General features: G+C 44.8%; 1 protein-coding gene across 1 annotated transcript in view; it reads right to left on the reverse strand.

Annotated features, from left to right (window-relative positions):
* Positions 1–5,171: 5,171 nt before the first annotated feature.
* LOC143276400 (uncharacterized) overlaps positions 5,172–17,500 on the reverse strand; it is a 66,908-nt gene continuing 54,579 nt past the window's right edge. The window contains exon 16 of the mRNA XM_076580887.1: positions 5,172–12,243. The gene's annotated coding sequence lies outside the window, so the exon portion shown is untranslated. The remainder of the gene's footprint in view (positions 12,244–17,500) is intronic.

Raw genomic sequence — 17,500 nt, forward strand, 5'->3', positions numbered from 1 at the left:
GTTACTGTTTCTGCCAGTTTGAGATGTGATCGTTGTTGTTACTGTTTCTGCCAGTTTGAGATATGACCGTTGCTATTACTGTTTCTGCCAGTTTGAGATATGATCGTTGTTGTTACTGTTTCTGCCAGTTTGAGATATGACCGTTGTTTCTTCTGCTGTTTTCTGCTACAACTGCTGCTGGTTTCTGCTACAACTGCTGCTGGTTTCTGCTACAACTGCTGCTGGTTTCTGCTACAACTGCTGCTGGTTTCTGCTACAACTGCTGCTGGTGTGTGATACAACTTTAGCTGCTGCTGAGTGTAGCTCAGTGCTGTTACTTGTGTTACAGCTGATTTTAGATGAACAAACTTCATTCCCTCATATTAATATATTTTTTTTTTTTTTTCTCTTATTCCTTTATTTATTCATTTATTTAATGACATCATTTTTTTCCACGCGTTGGATTATGCTGCTGGTCAGGCATCTGCTTAGCAGATGTGGTGCAGCGTATATCATATGGATTTGTCCGAACGCTGTGACGCCTCCTTGGGTCATAACTGAACTGATATCCTCGTGTGTCTCAGGTTCAAACCGAAGGAGAGGGCGACAGACCGGCACGTGATACTAGACTCTGGAGCTGGAGAAAGAATACCACTGCCATCGCTGCCTCACGCACAGGCGCAGAATTGAGATCGCGCATGCGCTGTGCCTGACGGAGCGACAGATCAAGATCTGGTTTCAGAACCGGCCAATGAAATGGAAGAAAGAGCGTCGACAGCGCGAGAGGCTGAGTATGGAAGTTCGCTCGGAGCAAGAAAAAGAAAAATACACACTTTTTTGTTTTGTTTTGTTTTCAGCCTGTGAATTTTGTTCTTGCTGATGTGTTGTAAATATATATATATTTAATGGAATGTGATAATGCAGGTTTGTACGAACAGGGTGAGAGAGGAGAGAGTGGTGGAAGTTTACAGACAGGGAGTGAGGGGGCTGTGTGTGTGTGTGTGTGTGTGTGTGTGTGTGTGTGTGTGTGTGTGTGTGAGAGAGAGAGAGAGAGAGAGAGAGAGTGTGTGTGAGAGAGAGAGAGAGAGAGAGACTGGAGTGAGTGAGTGTGTGAGTGTGTGTGTGTGAGAGAGAGAGAGAGAGAGAGAGAGAGAGAGAGAGTGTGTGTGTGTGTGTGTGTGTGTGTGTGTGTGTGTGTGTGTGAATGAGTGAGGGAGACTCTCTCACGTTCGTCCTTGATGCCAAAAAGAGGACACCCTGAAAGAGAGAGACAAAGTCTGCAGAGCGGAAGTGACGTCATCAAACTTCGGCGATGCTTCCTGTCGGGCCGTGTACGACTTGCGGACGAAAGAGCGAAAAACATGAGAATTTATGTCACCCCCATCAATTATTCCTCGTCACCATGTGCGCTGAGGCTCGCAAGGGGGATCACTCTGGCCATTACAAGGGGAGCTCACTGAAAGACATTCTCCTCCTCCCCTCCCCCCCAACCACCAAAGAAGGGAAATCAGTCTGGAGGAACAAGGGAGGTCATGCTTTTGGCTTTCTGACCAATTTATGCAGAGTGGTGTCCCTGCCCCTTCCCCGAAGGGCGCGTTGCCAATTAGCAGTTGTGAATTGGAAAGGCTTGTAGAATCGTTGGCTAAATCTCTCTCTCTCTCTCTCTCTGTGTGTGTGTGTGTGTGTGTGTGTGTGTGTGTGTGTGTGTGTGTGTGTGTGTGATTGTGTGTGTGTCTGCGTGAGAGAGAGAGAGAGAAAGTATGGGAACAGACACACGCGCATACACTCTTTTTCTCTGTCTCTCTCTGTCTCTCTGTCTTTCTCTGTCTCTCTTTGTCTGTGTGTGTGTGTGTGTGTGCGCGCGCGCGCGCGCGTGTGTGTGTGCGTGTGTGTGAGAGAAGAGAGAGAAAGAGTCTGTATGCACGTGTGTCTGTTCTCTCTCTCTCTCTCTCTCTCTCTCTCTCTCCCTCCCTCCCTCCCTCTCTCTCTCTCTCTCTCTCTCTCTCTCGCCTTGGCTATCCACAAAATGTCGATATTTTCACTCATATCAAACAGTTCTTGTACTTTAAGTTATGTGCCTTCTGCTAATGTGCCGAGGGCACGTTTGTATGTGCGTATAATGATCATATGAAAAGGAATGTGAATGTGAAGACGTAGATGTTGAAGGTAGTAGACCCCATGAAATAACACTGTCGTTGAATCATTGTCACCATGATACCCATCATCACTATCGTCATAGTGTCATCATCATCATCACCTTCATCAACATCATTGTCATCATAGTTGTCATTGTTGTCATCCCGTCACTGTCATCATCATCATCATCATCATCGTCGTCGTCGTCGTCGTCATAGTTGTCCATGTTGTCATCTCGTCATCATCATTATTTAGTCATCATCATCATCGTCGTCGTCGTCGTCGTCATCGTCATCGTCGTCGTTGTCGTCGTCGTCATAGTTATCACTGTTGTCATCCCGTCATTGTAATTACTATAGTTATCATCATCATGATCATCATGATCATCATCATCACCTTCACCATCATCATGATCATCATCACCATCATCATCACCTTCACCATCGTCATCATCGTCATCGTCATCATCATCATCATCATATATTATGTGTTTACTTCCCTCCTTCAGTCCTTACTTCCTTACTTATTTACTTACTTACTAATTCGTCTAGTACTGGCTTTCTTTTCAACCCTTCAGCAAGAAATAACCCAACCCACCCCACACACAGTTTCCACATATGGATTTGCCCGAACGCAGTGACGCCTCCCTCCTTGAGAAAAACTGAAACTGAAACTGAAACTGTGAATGATCTCTGAGTTGATACAGCGATAACTTATCATGAAAAAAACAACAACAACCCAAACCCGGATTTAGAAACACAAGTCCATGTACATAACGAGGTTCCCAATACATACACGGCTATGAGAAAAGTACCACAGAAATGATATCCCTGTTCAGTCAACCAATTCCCTTAATGTCACCAAAACTGATCAAGACAGGTGGTGTGAGGTCGCCGTGTTTATTTACCAACCTGGAAAGATCTCTCTCTCTCTCTCTCTCTCTCTCTCTCTCTCTCTCTCTCTCTCTCTCTCACACACACACACACACACACACACACACACACACACACACACACACACGCACACTTAAAAACAAAAGAGAGAGGGGGGGGGCTGGTGGGGAGAGAGAGAGATTATATAGATATGTGTGTGACCTTTGTGTGTGGTCTTTCCACTTTAACCGTAATGTGTGTGTGTGTGTGCGTGCGTCTGTGCGTGCGTGCCTGGTTGCGCACGTGTGTGTGTGTGTGTGTGTGTGTGTGTGTGTGTGTGTGTCTGTCTGTCTGTCTGTCTGTGTGCGTGCTCACTTGTGTCTGTCTCTGTGTCTTTGTGTGTTTGGGTGTCCGTCTGTGTACGTGCGCGCGCGCGCGTGTATGTATGTGTGTGTGTGTGTGTGTGTGTGTGTGTCTGTCTGTCTGTCTGTCTGTCTCTCTCTCTGTTTGTCTGTCTGTCTATCTGCGTACGCGCTTGTGTGTGTGTGTGTGTGTGTGTGTGTGTGTGTGTGTGTGTGTGTGTGTGTGTGTGTGTGCGTGCGTGTGTCAGTGTTTGTGTGTGTCAATGTTTGTTTCTGTGTGTGCGTGTTTGCTGTGTGCGTGCGTGCGTACATGCTTCTGTGAGTGTGTGTGTGTGTGTGTGTGTGTGTGTGTGTGTGTGTGTGTGTGTGTGTGTGTTTGATCTCTGTGTGTGCGCGCGCTTGTGTGCGTGCTCACTTGTGTCTGTTTGTGTGTATCTGTCTGTCTGTTTGTCTGTCTCTCTGCGTACGCGCTTGTGTGTGTGTGTGTGTGTGTGTGTGTGTGTGTGTGGATGTTTGTTTCTGTGTGTGCGTGTTTGCGTGCGCGTGCGCGCGCGTGTGTGTGCGTGTTTGTGTGTGTGTGTGTGTGTGTTTAAGTCCATGTCTGTGTGTGATTTAAACAGAACCGACGCATGAAGTGGAAGCGGGACCACAGCTTGCAGAGGCTGACTGGGAGAGTCCTCTCCCCTTGACACCCCCCGCCTCCCTTCTCCTCCTCACCCCCTCCCCCTCCTGCCCCTGCTCCTCCTCCTCCTCTACCCATCACCCCGCCTAGCCAAGCCACCACCACTCTGCTCATCATCATCATCATCGTCATCATCGTCATCAGTCTTTTGACCTCGGCTGGGGTTGTGGAGGCATCACTGATGACTCTCTGACAATCTCTCGTCTCGGTCGTGGTCTGCTCTCTGCGCGACTCGGCCAAAGCACAGGCCTGTTGTCCACTCCAGGATGTTGTTTCCTCACTTCTTTTTCTGCCTGCTTTCTTCGTCTTCCTCCTGGTTTTAGCCAGGTCTGGTGATGTCTCCACATGGCCAGACCACAGGGCTGACAGGCTGTAGTCATTCTGGGGGGGGCGCGGGGAGGGGTTGTAACTTGGGCAAGACACTCTCCACTTCGATCAAACTCTAGTCGAGACAGCAGTTAGTTTCCAAGGCTGTTCGTTGGCTGCTGGCAAAAAAACAAGCAAAAACAAACAGGCACCCCCCCCCCCCCCGCCCCCCTTGACACACACACACACACACAAACTGACGTTATGCTCTGTATGTGTGTGTGTGTGTGTGTGTGTGTGTGTGTTTTGGCTGTGTATATGGTCGCGGGGGGGTTGGAGGGTGGGAGTGGGGGGGGGGGGTCCCGAGCGCTCTGATTCGCACTTTTTTTTTTTTTTGTGTGTTTTTTTTCATTTTTGATTCAGAGGCACCCAAACTACTCAAGGGAAATAAAAACTTTCTCTTCAGTCATCGATGAATCAACAGTGGTTTCCCTTGTACTGATCTCTCTCTCTCTCTCTCTCTCTCTTTCACTCTCTCGCTCTGTGTGTAAAGTACACACGTTTTTTGTTTGTGTGTTGTTGATTTTAATTTTTATTTGTGTGTGTGTGTTTCTGTGTGTGTGTCTGTGTGTGTGTCTGTCTCAGTAGCTCTGTGTGTGTGTGTACGCGCGCGCGCAAACACACACACACACACACACACACGCACACACACATACACAGACGCACGCACGCACACACACACACACACACACACGCACGCACGCACGCACGCACGCACACACACAAATACTTTACATACCTTTTTTTTTAATTTTTAAATTTCTTTTAATTGAATAAAGCAGGACGAAAGCGTCTGACAACATCTGGCAGTTAGCTGAACTAAAGATGGCTTGACTACATACATCTCAGCGGAAATCCTCGACACAGTTATCACATTATCACCTCCTCCCCATTATCGTCATCATCGTCATCGTCAACCGTCACCATCGTCATCACCATCATCATCATGTTTGATGTCTGCTGAATAAAAGGGAAAGGGAGGGGGGGGGGGGAGACCTATTGTAATGGATAATGCGTGAAGCAGAAAGGAAATAGATAAACTGATCGATAGATGAATGGACAGATAAACAAATGAATGAACAAACAAATAATAAGGAAGAAAGAAAGAGACAAATAAATAAATAAACACACAAATACACATATCAACAAATGAATAATAATATATAATAAAAAAGAAAAGAGAGAGAGAGATAGACAGACAGACAGATAGATAGATAGATAGATAGAATAGACAGACAGATAAATGAATAAACAAACAGTTAAATAAACAAACACACAAAACTAATAAATGAATAAACAAATACACAAACAAACAAACGAATGAATAAATGAATAGATAGATAAATGAATAAATAATAAATAAATAAATAGATAAAGCAAGGCAACCAAAGAAGACACAGGACCTAATTGCGAGCGGCGTCACCACTCTAATTCCACCGACTCCACGCGATAACTATGATGACTACGACGACGATGATGATGATGATGACGATGATGCTGACGTAAAAATGCTGAAAATTTAATAATGATAATGGATATTACGATAATATTCTTTTTTAAATGAGCCAAGATTTTTTTTTTAAGGAAAAAAAAGAAAAAAAAAAGATTGAGATCAGGATCAGAAACAAAATGAGCATCACGATTTTGAATTTTAAGAAAAAGGCAATTACTATTATCGAAAAAAATGATTTGGCACAAAGATAAATGACAAGGTGGAATGTCCAGGGCGATCTGGAACACAAAATTAAAAGGAATTTTTTTTAAAGGGAAGGAAGGAAGAAAGGAAAGAAGGGAGGAAAGAAGGAAGAAAGAAAGAAAGAAGTATGACATCTGAATGAATGCATGAACAAATGCAAATGAAAGAAGACTATCTTAACAACTGCTGAAAAGAAAGAAAGAAAGACAGAAAGGAAGAAAGAAACAAAGAATGAATGAAACAAAGAGGGAGAGGGAGGTAAAAGAAAAACGATAGATAGATAAACAGATAAATAGACAGACAGACAGACAGATAGATAGATAGGAAAGGAAACACAGGAGCACAAACAGAAAGAAAGAAAGAAAAGAAAAGAAAAGAAAGAAAGAAAGAAATACAGACAGGAAGGGAAGAAAAGCCACGTTGAAGTTAAGTGATCAACAAACAAGTCAATGAACATTCATGGCCAGTTCCAATGGAAGCATCACAGAGAAGCCGAAAAAAACAAACAAAAAACAAAGACAGCGACCACCAACCACAGCACGTGATAATCGTAGCATCCACACACACACACACACACACACACACACACACACACACACACACACTTGTACACTTGTGAAAAACCCAAAACAACCAGCTAGTAACACTGTCAGGGTGGGAGGGGGGGATAACTTTGTGTGTGTGTGTGTATCCTTTTGCTTGTTCGCTTGAGAGATTTTTTTTCTTCTTTTTTTAAGAATGTGTGTGTGTAGTGTTTCAATATCCCGAGCGATACATGAGAGGGGAAATGTAATGCTCTTCTCCCTTTCTTGGGGGTGGGGGTGGGGGTGGGTGAAAAGAACAAGGAAAAACGAAAGAGCTGAATGACATGACATGCATCATGTAAATGTTGATACACAGGTCAATGCCATCACCATCAACACACAACTCAACACTGTTTGCCAACGAACAATGTGCCCCCTGATAGTGCTCGGTGCACTTGAACTACTCAACGCCCCAAAGCGTACAAATGCACCCAAAGCGTACTCAATGCACCCATGTACACAATAATGCACCCATGCACGAAGCCTACTTTAAGTACTTTGCACATGCATTAAAGTGCACAGTGGACTTTAGTACAAGCCTTCCCACCATCCCAAACCTGCGATACAAACCGCGCTGAAGTGACCAGCACATTATGGTAAATACTTATTCATGTACACTGTGCAGTTAGTGCAAATGCACCACATATCAACGTACAATAAAGTGCTCAAAACTTGAAAACGAAAGGAGAGTTACACTATAGTGCACTATAGTGCATAATGCATCGAGCTATCTGATAAACGCAAGCTGTTACAGTGCACAGAAAGTATGAGTGCACTTAACAAAGTGCTCAGCGCACTTAAGCACACACTGCACAACAGTACACACGCGCCAAACACAGGGCAAAGTAAATCAAAGTACATCAACAGTGGAGAACCGAATATAAAACACCAAAGTACAAACCGGACTAAACGGACTGAACAGCATTAAATACATTATGTACGTCAGTACGAAACGCACTAAAAGCACGCAAATGCGCTAAAGTACACTCGTACACACAAGTAGGCAGTGTATAATGATGTACCAAAGTGTACAACAGCGCAGAAGAGTACACAATCTCAATACCCCACATGCAAAAACAAAAATGATTGATTCAGTGAATAAACAAATAGATGAATATATCAAATAAATAAATAGATAGATGAATAAGTAAACAAATAGAATAAAAACTAACCGACATAGAACATGATGTCCAAAAGACCAGTACACCAGTGTTAGTTAAAGTACAGCTGACAGCAGACAGCGCTCAAATATCACACTGTTCTGTGGTGTGCTTTGCTCAGAGAAACACAGCTTTCCACGCGGTAAACGATGTACCAAACTGTACGCTGTGGAAAGGTACAGTGTGCATGACAAACGTACCACGGTAAACGATGTACCAAACTGTACGCTGTGGAAAGGTACAGTGTGCATGACAAACGTACCACGGTAAACGATGTACCAAACTGTACGCTGTGGAAAAGGTACAGTGTGCATGACAAACGTACCACGGTACCACGATGTACCAAACTGTACGTTGTCAAAAAGGTACAGTGTGCATGACAAACGTACCACGGTACCACGATGTACCAAACTGTACGCTGTGAAAAAGGTAGAAGTGATGTAGGCGTGTCACACAATACAGTGTACTCAACTGCGCATTGTGGAAAAAAGTACAAAAGATGCACCACGGTAAATGATGTACCCAACTGCGCATTGTGGAAAAAAGTACAAAAGATGCACTGCGGTAAATGATGTACCCAACTGCGCATTGTGGAAAAAAAGTACAAAAGATGCACCACGGTAAATGATGTACCCAACTGCGCATTGTGGAAAAAAAGTACAAAAGATGCACCACGGTAAATGATGTACCCAACTGCGCATTGTGGAAAAAAGTACAAAAGATGCACCACGGTAAATGATGTACCCAACTGCGCATTGTGGAAAAAAGTACAAAAGATGCACTGCGGTAAATGATGTACCCAACTGCGCACTGTGAAAAGGTAGAGATGTACCGTGGTAAACAACGTACCCAGCTGCGGGTGGAGAAAAGGTAAAGAGTGCGTTCCAGAGGTAGCTGGGTACACAATGTACCCAGTATTCTCAATGGCCGAGGGTAGTACATTGTCCAATGGTGTACATTTCTCAGGATCGTGGCATCTACATCCAAGACAACAATGGAAAGGGGAAAAGCAATAATAATAAACAATAATAATTTTAAAAAAAAGAACAAAAAACATTCTCCGAAGTAAGAACTGAACCAGCGTTACAGTCGTACCAAACACACACACACACACACACACACACACACACACACACAACACAACACAACGCGTAATGTCCCAGAGCAATACAAGAACGAAAGAAAACACACAAAAAGTTCTATGACACACAATGTACCAAAAGAAGACATTCTACCAATGTGTGCCAAAAAGAGGATGTGTTTGAACACTTGCAGTTCTGGAATATTCTGTATTCGATTCCGCATTTCTGATCAAATATATCACTACGAAACAAAACAAACAAATAAAGGAAAAACGGACAACAAAACGCTTATGTGTTGACTGGACACCACGGGATGTCCCTAACCGTTCTCAGTTCCTTAAAGGAAATACGAGACGAAGAGGAAACGAAAAATAGTCAGCGTTGCGAAAAATCGCGCTGCTTAGTTCATAAATCATTAATGAGACAACGTCACTCTATCTTCAAGGGCAAAGTAATTAAAGTCTTTATTTTCATTGGTTTAGCACGGTTTACATGTACACACATGACGAAGATACAAAAATAGCGCTCGCGATTAGACATAGTCAACTAATCAAAAGAATTTCTGTTGGTGTTGAATACATGATGATAATGATGATAGTGTTGCTACGGCGTGCTAACTAACATCGGCGATAACAATTTGATCCACAATCAATCATTCAGTTATGAAGCAGATAGTTCAACCGGTAAGAATCTTGAATTATTATGCAAAATAACACACCCTTGGATCGTTCAAATCCCTACAAAGAGAGAGAGAGAGGAAGGGGTGGAGAAGGGGGCTGAGACAGAGAGAGGTGGAGGGAAGAGGGAGGGAGAGGGAGGGAGGCGGTTGGAAGGGAGAGAAACCTAACATCCCATTTGGAAGCAACAGCGAAAATGGCGGTCACTTGCACACAATAAAAGCAGGCGTTCACACATTGCCGTCACATAGAAATGGCGACCATACGCGACCATGAATTACGCCACAGCTCATGAAGCCCATTATTTTTAAGACACATGTCGACACACACTCAATACTCAATCATCACAATTGTCTGAGGAGACATTGATTTCTGTGTGGAGGAGGAGGAGGAGGAGGAGAAGAAAAGTGCGCACACAAGATAAATTGCATGAAAAATTGCATAAACTGGATCACAATGAATAATAAAGCACATGAGCGATTATGGCGCGCGCGCGCGTGTGTGTATGTGTATGTGTGTGTGTGTGTATGTGTGTGTGTATGGGTGGGTGCGCGCGCGCGCGCGCGTGTGTGTGTGTGTGTGTGTGTGTGTGTGTGTGTGTGTGTGTGTGTGTAAGCAAATGCGTCATGAATTATCCCATGCAGAGCGAAATGCCTAACGATTCATTTTTTTCATCATTTGGTGTAACACTGTCTTTCAAGTACCTCGGATTTCATGAGAATCTAAATTCATAACAGTAACAACACACACACACACACACACACACACACACATGCACGTGAAGGAAAAAAAAACACATGCATTTAATCACCTAATGACATACGCTAACCATTCTCCTCTATAATCCCTTCCATCCTCTGTTTTTTCTGATCTCCATACCCCCATCCTAATCACTGCGTTGTCCGAATCTCATGGATAAAATCATGGCTGCCTACATGGTGCGGTCAATAAACAAAACGCTCATGCACACACAAAATGTTACATGTCTGTATGAGTGAGCGTGACTGAAACCTGATCAAATGACACAGGAAACGAATGACGAGCGCCCAATGGCAGCTGTCAGTCTGGCTCTAACCAGGCAGCCTGTTGTGCAAATGACTCCGTTGTTTCTGAACGGCTTAGAGCTTGGTCTCTGACCGAGGGTAGGCTTTATGTATAAGTATCCATATCATCATAAAGTCAACACAGCTTCAAGACAACAAACAAATGGAGACACTGAGAGCTGTGTGTGCCCATGCTTGCTAACGGACACGCTTGTGTGTGTGTGTGTGTGTGTGTGTGTGCGCGTGTGTGCGTGTGAGTGTATGTGCATGCAAGCGTGCATATGTGCACGTGCATTTGCGAGCGCACGAATTTGTTTTCGCCAATTTCAAGGGCAAATATTCAGTGGTACAGCACAAGCGTGACACAATGTTTCTGAAATCACACACACACACACACACACACACACACACACACCGAGCAATGACCAAACAAAATCACAACAGTGCTAAATCAGCTTGCAGAAGCGTTCTCGGTGGCGCTAAGTTTTCCTAAATGTATGGGATTAACGCTAAAAACTGCCCAAAATGCATGGAATTAGCTGTAGAGATTCCCAACACTAAGAGTAGCGCTTTTCCGAAGTCAATAGAATTAGAAACCCGGCGCTTCCTGTTTTGGGGAAGTGTCTGGGTTTGTTCCAATGTATATTTTATTTACCTGTTTGCCAGCTGAATCGGTAGCGTAAGCAGCACTGACTTGAAGTTGTGTACATCGTGAATGGAGAGAGTTACCATTCTTTACTACTTGTTAATCATTTCATCTCTTGGTCTCATTGTTTGTTAATTTCCAATAGAATTAGCTTATATTTGTGGAATTTCCTGAACAAACAGCGCTACTACATTCGCTAGGGCAGTCCCAATCTCTCTAAGAGTCCAAGTAAGATCTGTTTATGAGGACAACATGGTGACTAAATGATAGACAACAACGACAAGACCAAAGCAGACTGTTATCGCAAAAATATAAGCTTATAATTATCATGTACATATCACACATCAATATCATCATGAATCAAAACACAGCAAATATGGACTGTTTAAGAGTAAATAAAATACGGGTGATTTACAACAACAACAAAAGATTCTGTCTCTATTCCTGCACACAATGGGAAAAAGAAGGGGAAATAATCTTGAATTCACACGATGTGAAGAAGAATGGGCCTTTCCTTAGTATTGTTAACCCTTTTGCATTCACATATTAGGCAGAGAAACATTCCTGGTGTTTGGCTGCGGCGATATTGAAATGCAAGAGGGTTAAAAAAAAATTAAAAAATTTAAAAAAAGAGATCGAATAGAGCAAAGATACACTTGACACACAGACAATTTTTTTTTTTTTTACAAAAAAGGGGGTGGGGGGGCAGAAACGCAAACAGACATACAAGCACAGACAAAACGTCCAATCCAGTCTAAAAAAAAAAATACAATGTTGCAATAGAAGTGGGAAGGGGAGAGAAAACAAAACAAGTTCTCTGACGGAAAGACTTGGCGAGTGCGACGCGATGTGTTCAGTGGCAAAGTCGCACGCTTTGGTTTGGTTCATTCAGTTGTTCTTGCGGTGTTCCCTTTTACGTGCAGGATGTCGCTTCGCTGGCTGGCGGGCGCCTGTCAGTCTGAAACATAGTGCAAAAGGAAAAAAAAAGAGTTGTCATTTGAACTCTGGAGAGAGCGCTTGCATCGCAATGGAAGTAGCTTTTAGGAAAGCGTAGTAGTAGAGTTGCTGTTGTCATCATCATCAGTACTGTTGTTATCATCATCAACATCATTAGTAATAATGTTGTTATCATCATCATTAGTAATAGTAGTAGTAATATTCTTGTTATCATCATCATCATTAGTAGCATTGGTATCATCATCATCATTAGTAATAGTAATATTGTTATCATCATTAGTAGTAGTACTATTGTTGTTATCATCATCATCATCATTAGTAGTAGTAATATTCTTGTTATCATCATCATTAGTAGTAGCATTGGTATCATCATCATTAGTAATAGTAATATTGTTGTATCATCATTAGTAGTAGTAATATTGTTATCATCATCATCATCAGTAGCAGTAATAATATTGTTGTTATCATTATCATCATTAGTAGTAGTAATATTGTTGTTATCATCATCATCATCATTAGTAGTAGTACTATTGTTGTTGTTATCATCATCATCATCATTAGTAGCAGTAATATTGTTGTTGTCATCATCATCATCATCATTAGTAGCAGTAATATTGTTGTTATCATTATCATCATCACCAGGAGTAGTAGTGATATTGTTGTTGTCATCATCATCATCATTAGTAGTAGTACTATTGTTGTTGTTATCATCATCATCATCATTAGTAGTAGTAATATTGTTGTTATCATCATCATCATCATCATCATCATTAGTATTACTGTCAATAGGTCAGGCGTCCTCATACGACTGCATATGTTTGTTACTTTTTCAAGTGTGTGTATGTGTGTGTGTGTGTGTGTGTGTGTGTGTGTGCGCGCGCGTGTGTGTGTGTGTGTGTGTGTGTGTGTGTGTTCTCTCCCCTCATCTTCTTCCTCTCTCTCTCTCCATAAGTGTAATGAGTGTACACAGTCATTCCTATAACCAAGGAAGAACTGTTCTCTGCTGCCCGAATTCTCCTTCCCCTACATAGTTCGTTCTCTAGTCATCATGGTATTTAGACTTTCTCTCATACTGTTTTCGCACATTTTGTCTATCCACCAAACTTTCTGCCTCACGCACGCTCGTCTATTCACCGAAATGTTCAGCTTTATGCACGCTCGTCTATTCACCGAAATGTTCAGCTTTATGCACGCACGTCTATTCACCGAAATGTTCAGCTTTATGCACGCACGTCTATCCACCAAAATGTTCAGCTTTATGCACGCACGTCTATTCACCGAAATGTTCAGCTTTATGCACGCACGTCTATTCACCGAAATGTTCAGCTTTATGCACGCACGTCTATTCACCGAAATGTTCAGCTTTATGCACGCACGTCTATCCACCAAAATGTTCAGCTTTATGCACGCACGTCTATTCACCGAAATGTTCAGCTTTATGCACGCACGTCTATCCACCGAAATGTTCAGATTTATGCACGCACGTCTATTCACCGAAATGTTCAGCTTTATGCACGCACGTCTATTCGGTTCAGCCGCCGATATTTCCCCCCCTCCACTAGACCTTGAGTGGTGGCCTGGACGCTAGTCATTCGGATGAGACGATAAACCGAGGTCCCGTGTGCAACATGCACTTAGCGCACGTAAAAGAACTCACGGCAACAATAGGGTTGTTCCTGGCAAACTTCTGTAGAAAAATCCACTTCGATAGGAAAAACGAATAAAACTGCACGCAGGAAAAAAACAAAAACAAAAAAACAAAACAAAACAAAAAAAATGGGTGGCACTGTAATATATCGACGCGCTCTCCCTGGGGAGAGCAGCCCGAATTTCACACAGAGAAATCTGTTGTGATAAAAAGAAATACAAATACAAATATTCACGAGAAATGTTCAGCTTTACGCACGCAAGTCTATCCACCGAAATGTACACATTTACGCACGCTTGTCTATCGACCGAAATGTTCAGCTCTCGGTCAAGTCTCCTCCCAAAAGACTGCTTTCAGACCCTCCACAGCCAGTGGTCAAACAGGTGACAGAAAGACAGCTAGATAAACAGACACACAGATGGGCAGGCAGCCAGATGAAAATAGACAGAGACATACAGAAATAGAGACAGACATCTGGTCTGTCTGTCTGTCTGTCTGTGAGGCAGACGAAGATACAGAGTAAGGAATAACAAAGACAGAAATGAAATAGCGAAAGAAAGAGACAGACAGGCAAACAGACAGACAGAGAGAGAGAGAGAGAACTCAGAATGTACAATTTTATGACTCAAGGGTTGGTAATTTGGTAATGGCTTATTCTTCCAATCTGTCTTTGCTGATCTGAATTTACGAGTACTAAAGCACATGGTAAAGGCTCTCTCTCTCTCTCACACACACACACACACACACACACACACATCTAGAAAAGGAGACAGACAGAGACTGACAACAGACAGAAAGACGACCACACCCACAGAGAGAGAGAGAGAGAGAGAGAGAGAGAGAGAGAGAGAGAGAGAGAGAGAGAGAGAGAGAGAGAGGAAGAACCCCCTCCAAAATCCACCCACACCTCTGCACCAACACCCACCCCCACCCAAAAAAATCCACAACTTAATCACCAACATAACAGTCTGCCACCACCACAACCAACCCCATTCCTCCACCTAAAAAAAAATATTAAAAAAAATATATATAAAGATAGATATGAATAAAAGAAAAGAAAAGAGAAGAAAAAAGATTTTTAGAAAATCCTCTCAAACCCTCCTCACAGGAGTCTAACGAGTCCACCAGAGAACCGCCGGGGGTCATCGTTCTCCTGGGGGGCTTGGTGTCCACCTTGGGCTGGGCCACCCACTTGAGGGTGTTGTTGGTGATGTTGACCACCCCGCCCCCCGGCCTGTGGTGGATGTTGGCCAGGGAGCCCACCCGGGCCCTGCCTTCCCACTCCAACTTCTGACGCTGGATCCGAACCTTGCCCCCCTGAGGGGTGTGGTCCGCGTTGTCCAGGGAGCCCACGCGGGGCTTGGCGTGCTGCCAGCTGAGCCGTTCGTCCACGATGCTGACCTCCCCTCCCCCAGGGACGTGGTCCGCGTTGTCAAGAGACCCCACCTTGGCCTCCGCCTTCCACTTCGTCCGGCGGTTCTCTACGCTCACCTCCCCGCCCCCCGGCACGTGCCGGATGTTGTCCAGGGAGCCTACGCGCGAGCGCACGTGCTGAAAGCGGCGAGGCTGCTGCTTCACCACCACCTCAGCGCCCCCTGGCGTGTAGTGCAGGCTGGAGCCTAACGACCCTGCGTGGGCCAGAGCCCCGTAGCGAGGGGTCGCCTCGAAAGTGGTGCTGGAAAGTCGCCGAGAGGAGAGCGGGTCGCTCTGTGACGTGTCGATCCGTCGCGGGGACTTGTAGCTGACGTTGTCCAGAGACCCCACCTTGGCGCGCGCGTTCCACTGCACGTGCTGCCTGGGGATGGGCTTGTTCCCGCCGCCTGGCTCGTGACGGATGTTGTCCAGGGACCCGATAGCCGCCTGGGCCTTCTTGCTCCAGCCCAGGTTGATGGGCGGCAAGGTCCGCCCGGACCCCTCCTTCCGGTCCCCGTCACGGAGTTTGAGGCTGGGCTTCCAGTCCGGCTTGAGGGACCGGAGCTGGACCTCGCTCTCGGCCAGGGACTGCTGCAAGGTGGGCAGCCCGTGGTTGCGGGGTCTGTGGTGTACGGGGAGTCGCTCTATGACCACGAACTGTCCGTTCTTCCGCTGCTTGACCTGCACGTAAGGCTCCCTCAGGCCCGGGACATAGTGCACGTCACGCACCGCGGAGCTCCCGTACTTGTGGGAGGAGGAGGTGGTGGTGGTGAGCTGACTGTCGCTGGTGGGGGCCATGGTGTTGGTGGTGGGGTTGGGGGAGTTGTTGTTGTTGTTGTTGTTGTTGAAATTCCGTGAAACAGCCACACACTAAACAACGCACACTAAGTCCCATAAGAAACCGTAAGAAACACACATACACACACACACGTGTGTATTTCCCCACTGGAGGCCTACAACACCCTTCCACACAGCCCACTGTTGCTTCCTTCGTAAGCCAAAAGATTCGCCGAAACGCACTCTCCACAGATCTGAACGAACTATATATATATATTTTTTTTTTTAATATATATATATATATATATATATATATAAACCACCCAGCAGCCCAAACCAGCCAACAAACACACGCGACACCCTCACCGCAACCAACAGTCGAAGCCTCGTGCACTGAATCCAAACACCCCTCTGTCAGCTCGTGGTTCACACACACCTCAGCCGACCACCAACGCTGTGGTAACCCCACCACACTTCACCCGTGTTACCGACGTTACCTTAGCCACCGAACGGAACCGAAACGAACTCCGACGTTACACAACACAGGTGAGAGAAACGAGGGAGTCACTGATCGACCGTGGAAACGACCCACCCACAGCAGGAATCTTTGTCAGACTGAGAGGGCGAGAAGGTCTGCGAGGCAAGGAAGGGGTTCAGTGCCAGACCAGTGCCACACACAGCTGTTTTCTGAGCTTTTTAAAACTCGTTCAGGGTTCATCTGAGCTAAGCTCAGTGCGCGTGTATGTATATATATGTAGGTATATATGTATGTTTAGGGGGAGGGAGGAGGTGGTGAGGGGGTGAGGAGTGGGGAGTGAGGTCTTGTCGATCTGTCACACACACACACACACACACACACACACACCACACACACACACACACTCCCTCTCTCTCCCTCTCTCTCTCTCTCTCTCACACACACACACACACACACACACACACACACCACACACACACACACACACACACACACAGGGGTCGTCCATTGGCACGCACACAACCGGTGATGAGAATCGAAACCCCTCCCTCTATACCGACCCCAGGATTTGTGTTTTGAGAAGAGGAGATTAACACAGATTTGTGTTTTGTGTGTTGTCGTTGTTGTTGTTGTTTTGTTGTTGTTGTTTTTTTGTTTTTTTGGTTGTTGTTTTCGCATAATTCTTCTTTGAATAATGCGGCTGTCAAAGAGAGACAGATGTTACATAACAGACAAGTACAGTAACACCTTGCTCTTAAAAGTCAAAGGTGGACAACTTCAAAACTGCCACGGTTCCAAGTTGTGTACCTTTGCGCCAATTTAAAGAGCGTGCGCGCGCGTGCGCACACACACACACATACACACACACACACACACACACACACACACACACACACACACACACAACACAACGCACACCAAGGTCATATCCAAAATACGAAA

The sequence above is a fragment of the Babylonia areolata genome, chromosome 32, assembly GCF_041734735.1.
Source record: "Babylonia areolata isolate BAREFJ2019XMU chromosome 32, ASM4173473v1, whole genome shotgun sequence".
In the NCBI taxonomy this organism is placed as follows: Eukaryota; Metazoa; Mollusca; class Gastropoda; order Neogastropoda; family Buccinidae; genus Babylonia; species Babylonia areolata.